At 38.7% G+C, this 18,798-nt stretch overlaps 1 protein-coding gene across 1 annotated transcript in view; it reads right to left on the bottom strand.

The window, feature by feature from the left end:
* ELMSAN1 (ELM2 and Myb/SANT domain containing 1) overlaps positions 1-18,798 on the bottom strand; it is a 56,002-nt gene that overhangs the window by 36,211 nt on the left and 993 nt on the right. The window lies entirely within an intron of this gene.

Raw genomic sequence — 18,798 nt, 5'->3', positions numbered from 1 at the left:
TGAACTGAGCACAAGACTCAATTGTTAGTAAAACACAAAATTAAGGTCACGATGATTAAGTTGAATACTATGGAAAAAACTAAAGTTTATGAATTAATCCACCTGTACATGGAATTCTGTGAGTGGTAAACTGATCAGAAGTATCCGGCACTTGCACAGTTTGTTCTGCGAGTCCTGGAATATAAATACACTTTAATTGAAGTCATAACATTTTGGTTCAATAATCCCACATTACACTTTGAGCAGCTGTATTAGCTAAAGATACAGACTATGTGATTGCTATTAACAGGAAGAATAAGTCCTCGCAAATTGTGGGAAAAAAAACCAGGACATAAATAATTGGAAGATCAGAGACTTACTAGAGAAGCTGTTAAGATCATCTGCACTAAACACTTGACCATCTACAAAAGAAATCACGAAGCACTAAGGAAAAAAAAAAGTTCCTTTACATAATATAGTTCTCACTTTGGAATGAAGGGCTAATGAATTAATCACATCTTCAGGTATACGGATTCCATTAACCTGATCCTCTCACACCAAAGAAATTCTGAGACTGATGTTCCTTTACAATCCAGAATGCATCTAGTCATCTAGTTCTAGGCCAGTCTGGATGGGGCTCTGAGCAACCTGTCTAGTGCAAGATGGCCCAGCCCTTGTCGGGGGGGTGGAATGAGATGATCTTTAAGGTCCCTCCCAAAGCAAACCGTTCTGTGATAGCGGATTCTAAAGGATTTTTTCAAACCAGCTAGATAGCACTCTCTTATTTCAAGTAGGTTACTAGTTCAGCTTATGTCCCACGGCATCTGAGGACATTGCTATTTTCAACAAATCTCCAAACAATAAGAATGAACATCCAATCTCTCATCAGCAGGCTGACATTCGTTACACAGTTCTTCCCCATTTGGAAAAGATCTATGAATCCACCAAGGCAGAAAAACATTCTACCAGTTGTTATACCACAGACAAATTTCTCTTGGGGAAAGTAGTTGAAGGAACTTGTCCATAAACAAACTTCATGTTATTGGAATACTCACCATTTATGCAATACTTTGCAACTGTTAAAGCAATATATTAACACCAATTCATTCGACTTCACAATATGTGTCATGTGCAACTTTCTGTATTTCTAACAGGTAAACAAAGACAAAGCTGCCTGTTTTGCACTAAAAACCAAAGAGGTAGCCAACATGAGGTTTTTCTTTTCTATTTCCTTGATCTCAGTTTTGTCCACAGACTGCATTTGCAAGATGTTGGGTAAAGCATCTTCATTTTGAACAGTTATACCAAATCCAGAAAATACTACAGAACACTACTTTTTAAGTATGCCATAGAACTCCCCCCACCCTGAGGTAAATTTTAAGGCTATTTTGATATAAAAGTCACAACATATTCTAAAGCACATGAAAATTCACCTGTGGAAAAGCTCTAACATTAAGATACACATCAGTGTCATAGTAGAGATCTCTTAACTGATAGTCCACAGATGCAGTGTTCTACAACGCCCTTGCACTCTCCACAAGCTCTGCTTGGAGCTGCAGGCTAAGGGGAAGGGCTCTTGCACTTGCATGATCTGTATTGGTTGGGGTTTTAGACTTTCTTGTTTTTTTAAGAAAATGACAACACTAGCCAGAGGTACTCCCCTTATTGTCCATAGCTTCATTTCCTGCACTATAGTACAGAAACTGAATTACAGCAATTTCTATTTTACATGGTTGCATGGCCTCATAATCACAGTATAACAGCACTAAAGAGTACATAAAGAGTATACTCTGGCAATGCTTCTTTAAGGGATTGAACTACTATTATTCCCTTTTTATTGAAGACAGCTATGTCTGGGAGAGGGAGATTTTAAAATTACTTGCCTTAAGAGGTCTGTGTCAGAGGAGATAACCTAACTCAGTGTCAGGTTAGTGCCCTACCCTTTCTATCATATTTAGTCTCTTACTCAGTTTGAAATCCCATCCTAAGGTTGGCTAAAGTGCACATGAAACCTCTCCAAAACATTTCTTCCTATTTCAGCCCGCCCACGAGACTATATGCCATGAATAATAATAAACTCAAGATAAGCATATAGCAGTCAATGCAGGTTTATTGTGGATCTAAAAATATCATGCTAGCTTTTACTAGAGTTGTCACCTATAAGACATATGTGCATATATGCTAGCCTTGGCTGTGGTGGTGTCCAGGGGACACAGAGCAATTCAAGACACTAGGCAGACCTATCCAGGTGCAATCATGACATTGTTACTAATTTTGCCTAGGAATTAGATGACAGTGCTGAAGAATCTCACCCAATTCCTTCCCTGCATGCAATTACAAAATCATATAAAGAAAGAAGGGAAGGAATTTATTTATCTATACCTGTAAGTAGGCTAACGTCGATACAAGTTTTCTTCTGTTTACATCACTTACTATCACCATAAGCATAAAAGCACAATTTGGAATCAGAGAATAAAAAAAGGGAGCTCTTAAATCCTGTAAGACACTGCTTTTAGCAGCTACCATGATATATATATATTCCTCCCATCTTTGCACCACCTTCCCACTCCAAGGGAAAAGAATTTTTGTTCTTTTCCCACAACTGCAACATCTGAGATACCACAAATAAGAAGCAGCTTTCAGGCCCACAAGGAACGGATGCATTGGAACTGCATGTTTTCAGAGCTCACTTGTGCAGGGACAAGCTTACACATCTTCCACCCCTTGAACTCTCTGACTGAATGTTCTGTTTTACCTGGACAAGTTAAGAGCAATGTGAACTGATTTTTAGCGGAAGACAGCACACATCACAGCAGCTGGAGTACAGGAACAAAGTTTCTTTCAGCAGACTGTGGAAAGGGCTCTGCCACTGCTCCCACTGCCCCTTCTGAGGGCCCCAGAAGTCAAGGAGCACCATGGTCCTTGGCTACTCTTTTGACCTGCAGCAACAAATGTCAGATTTCTGTCATTGAAGGGGTGAGAGGGGGAAGGGAGGGTCAGAACCATCACACATTTGGTTGTGAAATATAGCCAGGTTTCACAGAAAAAAAATAAAATAGGGCCCAGAATTTTTAAAATGCAAACAGTACAGATGAAACTGGAAGTCTCATTTTTCCCCTTTACACAAAAAGATATGTACCTATCACAGCTATTTACTGGGGGGGAAAACCGACAAAAATACAGCAACACAACCAAGCCTTGAGAGCTATGCATGAGAAATGCTGTCACAGTATTGCTTAGAAAGAAAGAACAAGTACTAATTTGCACATAACTGATGACATTTGCCTACTACAGTAGGTGAAGTCGTTAAGTCAATGTTCTTCTTAAGTCTTGCACCACTTGTATTTGTGGTTTTGTTCTCTCTCTGCCCTACTGAAAATCTTGAACATTGCACAAAAGATTCCCTTGCAGACAAAATCTGACAAATCAGAGTCACAAAAGTACTGTCAGAGCCACAAAAATGAACCAAAAAGCAGAAGAAAATTCACGCTCATTGCTAGCTGCACATCAGACCATCAAGGGAAAAAGTTTAGATAAAGGAATGGCTTCTATATGTACATAGTTCCTGCAGGTAGCAAGCTAAGTTTGTATTACTGCAAATGTTTCTAAACTCAGCAGCTCAGCTTAAGCAAAGTTTCCACACTCTCCAGCTGTCTTCAGCTCACCTTCTGCAAGACTTGTGACCCTGGTGTTGGTGTAAAGCTTCACAGTAGCATCAGTGCAGAGACAGGGATTCCTCCCCCCAGCAGCACTTTCAGAGGCCCAGTGCTGAAGATTCACACTTTGAATTTCAGACTGAGGTCAAGTACAATGGTTGGCTACCATTCGTGTTGCAACACGCAGGAAGCTAACACGTGAGAAAAGGCTGAGATGACAAAAAACCTAGCAGAAAGAAGAAAATCTCTCCCTCCTCAAACCACAAGTGTATCAGTCCCTCCAGATGCCTTTCCTCTTGCTCCTACATTTCCAGTACATCTCGTCCATTTTCTAGATTATGATGCCTTCCAGTTAAACATATTTAGTTCCACAAAGACATAATGGCAGTTCAAACTGTTTCAAAAGACATGAACCAACCACCCAATTAAACCACAATAATAACTTCTTAGTGTGTCCCCCTCTTTTTTTTTTTTAAGGTGGCTTTTTAGAACTTATACCTTACCTGGAAATAATAAGATGGATTTGGACATATAAAAAGCTACACCAAATAAAAAGAAGATGTTTATCATTTTTGTTATAGTTCTCAGCTTCTTTCCTTGAATAAATAAATGGTTTTCTAAAACATTTTGCTTGTTAATATATATCTTTTAATTTTATGCACAGATATTTGCATGACAAAGAGGAATTAGCAATTTTTGGTTATATATGGAAAAATGTTGTGTGCCGATTTTCTCAACATCATCGGAAAAACTGCTTATAGTTTCAAATATTACAAATTGTTCAAAATAATTTGAAAAATTTCATACACAAAGCAGTAGACATTGGATTTAAAAGTTCAAGTTTTAAAAGCAGCAGCTGAAAAAATACCACCTGTCAGTTCCTCAGCTCCCAGTATAATTTCACTAGCTCTCTAGTCAAATTCTAAAGTATATCTGCAGCTCTAGTGTTAAAAAGGGAAATTCCCTTCCACACTCCCATTTTTTTAGCTTCCTATGCCTTAAGTAGGTAAAATGACACTTCTGGTGGTCTTCAAAAAAAAATGGTTTAAAATAAAGTCCATAGCAATAAATATACTTTGCTTGCCTAGCTGCATCAGTAAAAATTTCCTCAGCTGAGCATGGACATATTCTTTTCCTGTTCCTTGTGGAGAACTAATCCTTCAGTAACAAAATAGAAGTCCTGTGTGTTTCTTGCTCATAATCTGTGTACTTACAACAGTCTCTACTATTGAGAATGACTTAGCTGTTAAACTAAACTAGCCTAGGAATATTTTCCACCATCATTCTGGGAAAGAATGAGGGGAGATGTATACTTGTAAATGGTTAACACTCTCTTCCCTCTCCCTCCAAGCAAATAGCACACACATACACACACACACACACACACACACAAGGCAAGGGAAACAATTAACCTTCCAACTCCTGAATTTTGGCTTCAATTCCCTAAAGTAGCTTCATGCACAAAATCGACATGTGGAAAGAATAATCCACGGTGACCAACTTTGCTGAGGCTTGTGGAAAACTGGCCTGTGCAGCACAGCAAGCTCTTGCCAGAGATCTGCTGCCGCACAGACCTCAGCGAACGTGCACCACAGAAGCAGCACCATGTCCTTCCCAGGCATTCTGGAAAACCTCAGTGTTTAAAAGCAATCACTGACCGCCTCTCCACCTCTTCCCTCCCACACTAAACTTTACCAACCCTTTTTTTTTTTTCCCCCAAGAAAAAAAACCACAGACATACAATTACAAATGTATGCACTAACTTTAAGTCACGTTTTACTCTTTAAGGCATGCAACTTCATCACATGGCCCCAAGGCCTCCTCTGGATTACTGGCACCATGTCTGTCAGGAGATACCATCAATTTATTTTAAGACACACAGGTTGGTGTTTAAATCTACCAATTTGCTTTCCGTTTGAAGCTGCTGTTTTAAAGCAAAATCCCACCAGTAACAATTCCCTCTTCATTAAATAGCTTAGAATTTGAAAATTAAATGATGGACAGTACTTAATTGAAGTATTTATTAAAGGACTCCCCCATTCATGAATAAAAAAAAGAAAATAAACCTGGAATGAACTTTTCCCTGATCCACTATTTTACAATCATAATTCCTTCCTGAAGCAGCAACTCTCATAAGTGCTGTCTGCATATAATTTTAGCTCAGTGCTTTGCTCTATTATTATAAAATATTTTAGGACATGTATCTGTAATTGCTAAATATGTTCCAAATTTGCAATTTGTTTTAGTATCTTATTTTCCTGCATTTTGGACGTAGCAAAACACTGAGTGTCCCCCTGACAGGAGTGCTATGCTCCCTGCTCTCTCCGAGCATACTGAGTACCTCTGGCACACAGAACCCTGTTACCCAGGCCCACTCACACTGCTGTAAAAGAACTGCTCCCAGACACTTTTGTAGGCATCTGGGCACCAATAAGTTTTAATGTACATTGCTGTTGTAGCTCATGGCTGGTGTCTCCCTAGCTCACCTAGTTTTTCTAACTCCCTGAGATGCTCATCTCATTCCCACTAGGCAGGAGTAGTGTTCTCTAATCGCTGCTAGAAGAAGCCGGTATAAGCACAAATTTCCATTTATAGATCTCTATTAAAAGGTTTTCTCTCTTGCTCAGGCAAACACTAGGCTTAGTATGATTACAATCCATCTGTGCATATATCTGTTAGAAAAGTTATTTCCTCTTACAGAGGGTTATATTTATTTAGCTGCTCCAGTACAGCTGTTCCAAAGCCACTTGGAGTCTAAAAGCATGCTTTTCTAATGTTGCATTTCCCAATGAAATGCTTCAGCTGCTGAGCAAGAGCCCGAGTGATGGCCTGAAGAAACATTATCTCTCAAAGAGTTTGCGTCCACCGCACAGCTGAGCTTCCCGTTCTGTGAGTCTCGAAGCACAGGCTGCCCGCCCAAAGAGGCACCTGGCAGCTCCCCCTGCCCTCGCAGGCAGCCTGGCGTGCCTCGACCTGTGGCTGCTGGGACACCCAGGCCCCACCTCCATTAATTCTGTCCCCCCCGCCAGGGCCAGACAGGCACTGAACACCCCTGCAAAGGCAGGCGAGGCTAGAGGTGCTTGCATCACAAGAACAGAGTCCTGCACAGAAAGGAGTTCTGGAATGCACTCATTTCATTTAGGTCTTGAATTAGGATTTTTCATTTTTTATTTATTTTTTTCAATATACAGCCTCTCCTGTTGTTTATACTACTTATTTGGCATTTCTACAAGCTATGAATATACATTTTCAACTTCTGCATTGGAAGGAAAGCAAAGTCCCAAAATGATTAGTTATATAACTTTACAACAAAGTGATAAATTTATTAAAATAAGTTGAAAAGTAGCACTGATAGGACTGAGGAAAAAAAAAAAGAACTGTTTGAAACTAATGTCCAATACACACTCCAGGAAAAAAACCTGTCAAAAATAAAATAACATTCCTGCCTCAAGGCACATTTTTCCAGCAATTGTATTTAATAATAGTAAGGAACTGGGACTGTTGCTGAACAGATAAGCTGACATTGTTCCGGACACATGAGTTTTCCAGATCTTCCTTTTCATATTAAAAAAAAAAAACACCACAAAAAACCCACCACCACAAGTAAGTCTAGGTACTTACTTTAAAAAAACAAAAGAAAAGGATGGTGGAGAAGACACCTTTAAAGCAAAGTGGTCTCAGTGAGTCTGGTCAGCTTGCCAAGTGTTAAACATGTGCTTTATTTTATTTCTTCACCTGTTGGGTTTCTTTTAAATTTTGCTTGTGTAACACACAAAAGTCATATCAGTGGTTCTTTTCCTTCGAAGTGATTGGTAACTCATTTGTTTTCACAATTCAGCATTTGGAAGAAATCTTGCAATGCTGGTGTGAGACTACAAGTTAATTGTGTGAATGAATAAAGGGATATGGAATAATTAAGAGTTACAAACAAAACTTTAACTTTTCAGTAAGATAACTGCAAGTATCATCAAGCAAAATGCTTTGAAGTTAGTTATTTCCAGCAATGAAGTTGTTTTCAAATAAACTGACAAAGCAGTTGAGAACTTCTGATGGTGTCAGAATACTGAACATTGAAAGCCGAAAACCAAACTTCTTCCATGACAAACTCCCTATTTACTCCATGGAACCTTGCACCAGCTCTCCAAATCAGGACTGTAAGTAGTAGCTACAAGGAGAACACTACAAGAAAGACATCCTGTTTTTACTTTCTTATGCACAGTGGGTAATAGTTTTGTGTAAATTAATCACAAGCAGAAAATCTATAATAGGAAGAGCAAAGTTTACGCTTTGCAGTTGTTACTGTCAGTTTTTGTTTCTGTCTGCTGGGTCTCTCTAGTCACACAGAGCAAAAGCAGTATCAGTTTCACAAAAAACACAGCTGTGTTTTTGAACATAAATAAAACTTCTCTCAGTTCCTTACTTCCTCACTATCCAATACTACCTGTGTGCAAGACTGCTTTGTCTTTCCTACATTGTAGCCTTTTGTGTCCAGGACCAATTGTGAATCCAACCTATAGCCGTTTCAAGTGAAGGTTGAATATTACAAAGGGTTATCAACAAGCAATCTGTCACCAAATATTTTTCCCCCTTTTTCAAGCAACAAAACCTCATACTCTTCAAATCTGTCGTAGGATGCATTGAGCCATTTTGTCTTGACAGACTAGTATTAGATTTTCATTAAAATATAACAACAATATGCAAAAATGTTCAGGGGGGAAAGCAAAGAGTTAAAACCTCCACGACAGCTGCTGCAAAGAAATAGTAGCAAGTAACTTCACAAAATATTCACTAAGTCTCCTGCATTCAAAGTCATTATGCTTTTCCCCTCCAGACAGGGTCAGTATGTTCTGCCAACTCATGAGCTCCCAAAAATAAACCAGTTGAGTAACTAAAGATGTCAATAGATTTTCACATTGCCTCCACACATCCAAACTGTATGGCTTAGATGGTTACTTGTAAACAGCCAGGCATCCTACACTGAACCTAGAGCACTTTCCCAAGCAAATTCTGTCACAATTATTCTGTTAGAGCTGTCACTGAACAGAGAATATCCTTCCACCTCCAAACTGTACTTCTCTCATAAATCAAGTCACTCAGAGAGAACTGTCTTTTTAAAATGCTTTGTAGCACATAGCAAAATGGAGTAGTTCTATTCATCTTCACAATAAAAAACCCCACAACAGAGCAGCTGAGAAATGTAAAAAATGTCCTGAACCCATGCTACAAGGGAGAATGTTGATCCACCACTTTCTTTTCTTCCATCTTTGACCTTTTTAATGACACTACCAAAGTTAGCCAACTGAGAAACAGAAAAGTATGAAAGAACTGCATAAGAGGCAGACTGAAATCACCTAAGTGCACAGAACAAGGGAGATAATAATTTTGTTCACTGACATGATTGAGAACCAAGTAAGTAACCTGGCTAGGGAAACTACTCAATCTGCTCCATGCAGAAATTGGAGCATTCATTTCTATGCATGCATTTCTAGCGTGCAATCCAGAAGCTTCTGTTACACATCATAGATTTCTTGAACAAACATGACAGGATTAAGCAGAGAACCAAAATTCAGGCTTTTAATCACAAAGTCCAGGAAAAAGCCAGTCAAAAGGGCCCACAGCAGACGAATATAGCCAAACATGTATCTGCAATTCAATGAAAAAGTTGCTATTTCACCCAAGGCTTAAGTGCTCTATCTGCTGGAAGTTCACAGAGGGTGCCAGTAACCATTTCTGAACAGCAATGTCAGCTCCTTCTCAAGGAGGTGTGAGAGAGCCTGGGCTCCTCTACAAAGCCTGCTGACAAAACACTCACTCAGCCATGGAGATGCAAATTCAGGCACACATACCGCACCTTCCCCTATCAAGAGCCCCCATCAATCAACTCCTCTGTGTGGGGCAAAATCTCCATTTCTACTCACATGATGCCACTGAGTGTTCAGTCAGAATACGGTTTTGTAGCCTCTTGGTTGAAGACGACTTCCTCACCTTAAACCGAGGATGATAACACGGCACACGCGATGTAAATTACTTGTCAGCAGTGAGCTTGCAAGAAAGGGGGAAGACTGGAAACATTTTGTTGTTGTATGTCCTATGGCATCAAACACCAAATGCTTCCTGAATTGCATTTTGTTGTCTTCTCTTTCAGGTCCGCCTGTCTTTAGTCCTACTTCTCCTATAATCGTCTAACAGTTTGTAGATGCAAGTGTAGACTCATGTATTAGGTACAGGAAGTTCCATGACTGGAAGACAAAATGCTCTTCTGCATGAGGGCAAAGAGCATGACTCGTTCTAAGCTCAGGCTACCTGTTCCTTATTGCTGACCATTTTAGTTTCAGTATAAGCAGCTTGTTGTGTCTAAGTATGAATAAAAGGCTCAATGAAATCATAAATCACCACTTCCCTTTAAGGGTGGGACGCCACAGAAAGAACAATATAAGCACTTCAGGCTACTAAAAAAGTTTAAGACCAAGATTTTATTTAAGATTTTAAAGGGCTACACAAAGCCATTGCCTTCTTGGGAAGAGTATGACTGTGACATCTTAAATATTTTAACCCAATTAATATGTTAGAAAACTCCCTCTAGCTTCAATTTCCAGGCTATATTCCTGAAACAGATCTCCATAAGAACTGCTGGTAGATGCCCTATCACAGCAATGCAACCTCCACTAGCAAATGAGATCCTCTAATTTGCTTTTGACAAAAGGGACACCTATGGATTGCTTAGCTTTCCAAAGGCCTAAGTGTATCCTGCACCTTTGTAACATATTATTCAAACTAAAATGGTAAAAACCTGCAGAAAACCATAATGCCTCAGAAAATGAAACTAAAACTGTAGGCTTATCTATGCAGCCTGAGACCAGTTGCAGTTCTTTTTTATTAATGATCATGATGTGAAGATGTCCAGTTCCAGCCAGGACAGGGTTAATTTTTGTGGTAGCCATAAGGGACATGGCTAGGACATGGAGGTTACTCTACACCATCTCATGTCATTGCTGGGATGGAGGGAAGGGACTCTCTTCCAGAGAAAAGGGGTTCCTTCCTGTGAGAAAATGTGGTAGAGGGAGCCATTGGGAGCCACTGGCTTACTTTGTTGATCTTACTGCTCCTTTTATCTCATTGCTGCGTCCAGTAAATTGTACTGATCTCAAGCCATGATTTTTGCCCTTTGTGCCTCCAATTCTCCTCTTCAGCCCATCAGTGGGAGAAGAGGGGAAAAAGAGAGAACTGGTGTGTGGTTTGGAGAGTGGGGGCACTGAACTGGGGAGTACCATTTGTAAACCTTGACAGAAGAGCAGAAGCAAAACATCTTATGCAGGTTTGAATTACACTCAACATCCCTCTTCAGATCTCAAACTCAAGAGAATATAGAAAACTGGATTTTCTTGTTTCATAAGAAATTATCTTTCTGTATTTGACACCAAAGGGTTGCTGCAAACATTAGTGCCATCGCTGCTCTTTAGCTGAGTAACATGTGAACCAGTTCAGATACTGAGTTTTCTTCTTTGCTTTTTGTCACATGGTCCTTGGAGTGTGCTATTATGGTAGTATACAGGCTGAAGTAAGCATTTACAATTTGAGGTCAAAATTCCAAATATAGTTTAAATACCAATATCTCTCATGAAGGAAGCGCTAAGAATTTCTAAATCTAAGTATCTTCCTATCTTGGCACTTACTTATTTTGTGTGAGCATGAGAATGCTTGTTTGTTTGTGGGTTGTCTTTTAAAAACAAGAAGTTTTGCCCTTTCATCTAAATGTCATTCTTCCACAAATATCAACAGTAACTTGATAGTACTACAACAATAGAATATTGCTGATCAGGATTGGAACAGATTATTGATTTATCACCACTGGGGTAAAAGAAACACTTCTGTTAAGAAAAAAGCAAAAGCCATTTCAACATCACTTCAGGCAGCACAGAAGCAGCAGCATCTTGCCAACATGGGTGTTTTAACATTAACTTCAAGTGTCAAATACACTGGCCCTTTAACAAAATATCCACGTACACATGGATATTCAAGCAATTGCTGGTGTTGACAAGTATTTGGGCCACTGCCCTTGGTCTCATACTTGCCTAATGATACCTCTGACAGAGATGCCTAGTGGACAAACCCATAAAGTCGCTAAAAAGCAGCAGTGCAAGCTGGAGGCCAGTGAAGGGTCTCTAGCCTTGCTCTGCCACCTCTGTGTTGGAAATGCCTTTGCTTTATGACCAGTCCATCCAAGCTTCATCTGTCTCCTGTGCTTAAGAATTCAGCAAATATATGTTCATGTCACTCTTAGACAAACAAAGACCTGCATCATGGCATACATATGTTAACAGGCAGGCTAGTTCATTTTAAAATGCCAGAGGAGATCACTTGAATAAGGAAACTGAATTTTCCAGTGTGCAATTTATATCAGTAGTAATGATTATGATTATTAAAGAGCTCTTCCAGTTGCAGAGAAAAACTTTACAAATCAAGGTTTCAAATCTGCATTTTACTTCTTTTGCTAACAAAGCTCTCTGTATTTTAATTTCCTCTCTAAAGGTAAGGTAACTAGGTTTATTTATATTGCAAATAAAAAAAGCTCAGATAGCTTTGTTCATCTTTTAAATAGAAAAATAATCATCACTGACTTCAACAAAGCTTCTTGCAAGGCAGCCTCTTATTCACTGTTAAAAAGTGCAAACCTCGAGTATAGTATCAGCTATACCAGACTTCGCAGGTTTTTAATTCCTCAGTTCTTCAAATGTTTATTCTTTACATCTCATATTCAAAATTAAAATAAATTGTTTATAAGGAGTTTCACATTCTTTTTTTATCTTCTTAGGCAATAAAAGGTCTTTTTATTACGGATCAAATTTTTCTACAGAAATATTTACAGTACATTTACTGTAGAAAGAAAGCTGCAACAGCAAAATAAGTCAGCTAGTAGCATACCTGAAATATTTCACTTTTGCCAAAGACAAAGGACTAAAACAAGGAGGAGTCCCATACTTCAAAAGGAAAGAAATGACTTAAATTTCCTTTTGACTCTTAAATGTATTTAGAAAATCACAATAACAAAAGACCACTTCAATGCTGAAATTAAATTGGAAAAAAGTGAGGCCGATAATCAAATGCAACATTTTGCACAGTTTACTTACAATCACACCCTTTATGTGAAAAGGCTTTCCAGTTATTCAAGGAGGATAGCTTAAGCCCCTAATAACCAGAATGCCTAACAGTTCAGTAATACTTCACTAGTGTGACAAAAGTCCTAGCTTTTGTTTTTAATATATTCCTCTTCTCCTCCAGAGGAATCTCAACATCCCTTAAAACATGTTCATTTAAACAAATACTGTTTGGAAAGACTACATTATTTACTCATATATACTTATATTTTCTAAAAATTTGAAAATATAATAGCCTTCCAATAAAAAATCAAAATGAATTTGTAATATTAATTAAATATTATAAATACTATCATTGTCCCCAATATATAGCATGTCTCATGCAGGATAACATCCAGAGTTTGCCACAAAAGATTCAAAGAGAATAATTCAACTCAGAATTTTCAAAGTCATGAAGTCAAACTAAACCATAGGGGCAGTCAGTCTTCCCTGCCAGTTTCACATATGTGAGTATTTGGTATCCTGAGGTGTCATCATCGGAATCTCCTAAAGCAATCAGAATGTCTTACAGCTGTGGCTCTCTCTCCTCTCACCTGGAATTTGGCAATGCTGGGATTTTGTTCTCAAATGGTATAAAACTAAATTTAAATAGGAAAATACTTTGCTAAATTCTTCTCCACCCAAGTGTAGTAATTTCCCACAAACACAGCAAGCTCTCCTTCCAGGAAGTGCATGAAAGAATATGTTATGTAGGGAGAAATAAAAGCCTGAAATCAAAACAGTTTAAAATCCCAAGAGTATTGTTACATATGGCACTTCATTTTACTTTATTTTCAGTGTGTCTAAGGGCCATTGTTCAGGACGAAGAATCTGAACAGCTACGGGTATTATAAAACTGGAAGAGTAGTTGACTTGCATTACTATAAAACTGTAAACAATACTGCAATTCATGACAAATTACCAGGTGACATATGCAGGGGCTGAAAAGGAGATGCTCAAGGAATCCCAGATGTACACAGGCATAGCAGATAAGGCCACACCTAAGCATACTTGATTAAGTTTGAAATCACACAACATCCTCATGCAACTTGGGATCCAAACAGAAATGCACTTTTACCTATGGACTACACCATAACAAGGCTACTTGGAGATTATTCAGACTTCTGGGACTAGTTTCAACTTTGGACCTCATCATGATGCACTGTGCAGACCCACAGATCCACAGGTTCTGGTTTATCCATGCTGAAGGGAAGCAGCCACTCTGATAGCTGGAAATCCACCATACAACACTGTACCACAGACAGGCTGCAAAACCAAACCATTATTTCAAAAAGTCCTATCAGTTACAAGCCCTTGGAAAAAACCAACCAACCAACCAAACAAACAAAAAAAAAACCTCCCCCCCAAAAAAATCAAGAACAAAATTTGCAGTTATAATTCATGCACATTTTGGTCACCATAATTCTAGAAATAACAAAAGCAACATTATCAAAGGCAACAAATTAAGATAAACCCCAAAATACAGAATTATATTCAAGGTTAAAATAACAGTACAAACAGTCAAGCAGAAAACTTCATCATGGTTTGTCAAAAAAAATCCAAACAAAACTTCACAAACAGTACTCTAGCACAACAAGGAAAAGAAACATTTGTTCTTAGGGGAACCGAGTTATAAAATGAGATACATAAGGGTATATAACAGAATAGTGTGTGTACATATAAACATACATACACGTTTAATTTGTCTTCCTAAAATAAATGATAAGAGGATATACCAATATATATCATTGCACTGTAATCTCTCCTATGATGGGGAAAGCCAAGCAACTGAGAATCAATGTGAGAAGAAAGTAAGTGGCAAAAAAACCCCAAAGCATGAATACTGACTTGATTCCTCTTCCTGTCTCTTTACATCCCAACTCTGAACATGTAATGTATCAGTAACATATTTAGTAAAACAGATATCAGAACTGTTTCTCAGTTTACTACTTCAGGCCCTCAAATTGTTTAAATCCTTACCAATCCTAAAGTCAAACTATATAGAACTTAAACATTAATTTTGACTAATTAAGGGTAAAAAGGAAAGCATTGTTCTATGCTTTGCTTTAAGTCCTTCAAAACGCCTTTAAGAAAAAACAAAAAATTAACACACACTGAACACTTTGCCACCCCCTCCCAATCTAGTTTTTCCCAGTTTTCAACTTTTTGATTAACACCAGCTGTCAATTCAACAAGGGACATTCATGTCATTTACTTGTACATAAAAAGAACATTAATTTTGGGATATGTACATTTCAAAGAATATCTGCACATCTTCCATATTATATACAGATTAATGAATTATATTAATTTAAGCCTGGTTATCTGGTGGCTGTCAGTTGCACAAAATACAATAAAAAGCATCAAGAGAGCCTGAAAAGCAAAGAATTAATTACCAATATTGTCCCTGCATCCACATTCGAATGGTTGCTCCTAAATACCTGGACACCGATTCCAGTCAAAATGCACGTACTCGCACTTTTTCCCGGTGTGCAGAGTACAGCTTTCCCTCGTAACTTTTTCAGTCACTGGAGTTGATCAGCAGAGCACTGAGAAGGGCTACAGTTGGAGACCGTTCAGAAACAGAAGTTGTGCAAAGCATTGTGAAGCGTTCATTGAGCAGCCTCCTGCTGCAGACACATGCCATTTGTACACTGCGAGCTGCTGGAGCTGCCAAGGAGCTTCCACGTGGAATGCAAGTGGCTGGTATGAAGCTACAAAAACTTATATTATTACTTGACCAGCCACCTCTTTCAGGGACCTCTGTAACACATAACGAGGATTTCTTCGTTTGAATGCTCAAATTACACTAGGGGGAACGTGTGATTCAAAGTACAAGTAACTCCTGTTGGACATAAAGCTCTCTGCCGCACTTGCAATTATTAGGGAAGGTCCTCAGGATATTGCCTTGAATTAGAAGTTCATCCCTCCTATTTACAAATTGCTCAGTGACAAGTCTTCCCTTTGGATGTGACTCATGAGCCTTGGTTTGCCTGTGCCAGAACCTGCAGCTTTTTGGGCATGTGTTGCAAAACCAGAGCTCCTGCCTCCCTCACCTCCCCATTTCACACTATGAATACTCAAAGAAAAGTGGTTTATTTATCACTTCATGTCTCTTAGAATGTAAGTAATCACTCTGCAGACAACATTCATATTTACTACGTTTAATTTTAGCATAAACTGTAATTTACTGCAACCAGTACTAAGATTTCATGTGATGCTTCAGACAAAAAAACCAAAGGGAAAAAAAAATCAGGGTTTTGGTATTTTGGATGTTTTCTTTTTTATTATTGGGGAGGAGGGGGGAGGGTGTTTAGAAAAAGTGAAACAACAAAAAACCCAGCTCTTACCAACATTGTCATTCCACAATTCGATCAGTAGGTTAAAAAAAGTGTTTGCTAAATGTTTACCTAAGCTCAACAGAAGACTAGGTAAGTTTCTTGAGTAGAAATCCTTCAAGAACTGCTAACCATATAGAGAACATATAAACCTTTGCAAACAGGGCCACAGGTTAGACAGACTTCCACTCTGATTCATGGCAGTCCCTCTTGTCTCCTTACATGCCTGGGCACACCTCCACACAGACACTGCTGCTGCCACTGTCACCAAGGTGGCCATTTCCAAAAAAAGGCTGCATGTCCTCAGTCAGGGGCAACTTAAGGGATTGATTAGCAGCTTGACAGAAGAGTGTCATGAAAGGGATGACAGGCTTGAAAATCTCTCCTGTGGTTCTGCAGCCACTACTGACAGCTGACCAGAAGAGTGAAAATGCAAAAACATAAACTAACATTTGGAACATTTATGCAGGCTTTTTGAAAAGCTTTCATTGTGCTACAGCCCTCATCATTTCATATCACCACTACTCACATGCACCTGGATGGGTTAAAGGCTAGCACAGCTACACCTTTGTTTTGCTAACATGCACACAAATGTATATATATCTATGACTAATTCCACTGAGAACCACAGGACGACTCAAGGACATGCAAATTACCAACTTCTTTGTATACAAGTCGAAAAAATCCTGACCTAAAACTCCCTCCTACCACATAGGTTGTGAAAAGCAAAAGACTTAGCATAAGGAATGATTATACTGTATCACTACCACAAATGATTCAAGAAACCTTTAAGAACTACTCCAGCGGTAATTCTTACATTAAAACATCCAGTATAACACAGACTGACAAGTCAATCAAGACATTAAGTACAATTTCAAGAAAAATCTGCAAGTAGAACATCACAGTAATGCACAGATTAGCATATATTTGTTTCATATTTTTTATTAAAACAAAATGCTCCAATAAACTTACAGAAGGATCACTAACATAGTTTGTCAAATGACAAAAAAAAACCCCAAACAAAACACAAAAACACTGTCAGCAGATCACTTCATTCTTTGTTAACAAAGCCACATACATTTTATATGAAGCATTTTCTTGAAAACCTGAGGAAACTACCAATAAGATGATCTGTGTTCAGTTAAAATAAAAATTAAAGCAGCTTTCCATTTTTATAGTACTTTACATTGCAGTGCTCAAAATACTTTACAAGCCTTTGTGGCATTTATTAAGACATCAGCTGTAACAGCTGAAGATAACACTTCTAGAAAATTGTCTCTAATGTTAGAAAGACCAGTTTCTGAGCACTAGATGTGAAATCTTGCAGATCTGATATGTCCTGAATTCCAAGTACTCTCAAAACTAAGCTGATAAAAATAACAGGTAACTAGCATCCCTGAAAAAGAAGTCTAAGGGACGTTAAGTTGTACCCACAAGAACTTTGGCATAATTATGATGTTCTTCAAAGACTTAGTTAAAAGCCTTGCTAATACAGTGTCAGTGGCACACTTTCTCAGTGCTTCATACTATCCCTCAGCCAACACTGCCTGCAAGATCACTGAACCAGATGCAACTTTCGAGTTAAAGCTGAAACAGCATGCTCTGAGTGTATCTCTGGTCTGGTAGTTCTCTCAAGCTCCAAGTTTTTGTGGCCTGACACAGAAACTCTCCCCAATGCTCTTCTCTCAATTTCAAAGCAAGCTATCTGAACTGCAGTTGCTTATTTTAACATAGGTCTTTTTCCCACACAAGCACACAAAAAACTAGACCAGAGCAAGAATTACACTAAACGTGCAGGACTGTAGCAAGTCTGCTTGGATTTCACTTGCTATATAATCACTTTAGAAGCATGAACCCGCAGATTCAATGAGCTTTCAATTTCTGTCTGCTGTGATTTCAGAGACTACTAGTGGCATTTCTGCTGAGTATTTCAGATCGTGATTTCTACAATCAGCCTCACTCCACTTCTCCCACCTCCCTCTTCTAATTCCACGACGAAGTAGTCTAAGAGGAATGTGGCAGTTCAATGCACAATACATTCTCTTTTTAGCATTTGCAATGCAAAACTAGGTTTTGTTCGGTACAGAAATCTTGCACAATAGCCTGTGTATACGTATTGGTTCCAACAATGCTGTCCTATGCAATCACTCTGTAATTACACACAGTCATAAAGCTGCTGCTGTTGCTGCTTGGAACTGCAGTCTCGCCCTCTAAACAACCTAATAGTCTCCGCATTAGGACATTTCTTTTTCTCTCTTCCCCTCCCTTAACTGCTTGCTCCAGTACAGATGGCCTTTACACTAAGCTCAAAACACGTAGTCGGAAGGAAATCAAATTATTATAAAAAAATTAGATGTTTTTAAAAGGACGTAAAGTAAATCTCTGCTAAGCTAATAGAATATTTCGCTAATTCTGCAAGCTGCAACCACACAAGACTTTATAAACCAAAAATAAATCCTGCTTACGCCTGTTAAAAAAAACCCCGTAAGTATTATATAAGACTCTCACATACGCGCGTAGGTGTATTGTCAGCTTTTACTGCTAAACTGCAACGAATCGGTCTTTTGCAGTTGCTGCCAGAAAAGAGCTGTACACTTGAGAGCACGGGATTTTTCAAAAATTATTTAACAAATTCCTCCCCACCCCCCTCCACTGCGTAAACCCCAGCAGGGCGATGCGACCCTCTCCACG

Source organism: Corvus brachyrhynchos, unplaced genomic scaffold, assembly GCF_000691975.1.
Source record: "Corvus brachyrhynchos isolate BGI_N302 unplaced genomic scaffold, ASM69197v1 scaffold115, whole genome shotgun sequence".
NCBI classification, from domain to species: Eukaryota; Metazoa; Chordata; class Aves; order Passeriformes; family Corvidae; genus Corvus; species Corvus brachyrhynchos.
Note: the sequence above shows the minus strand (reverse complement) of the source record. Positions and strands in the feature narration are given on the sequence as shown.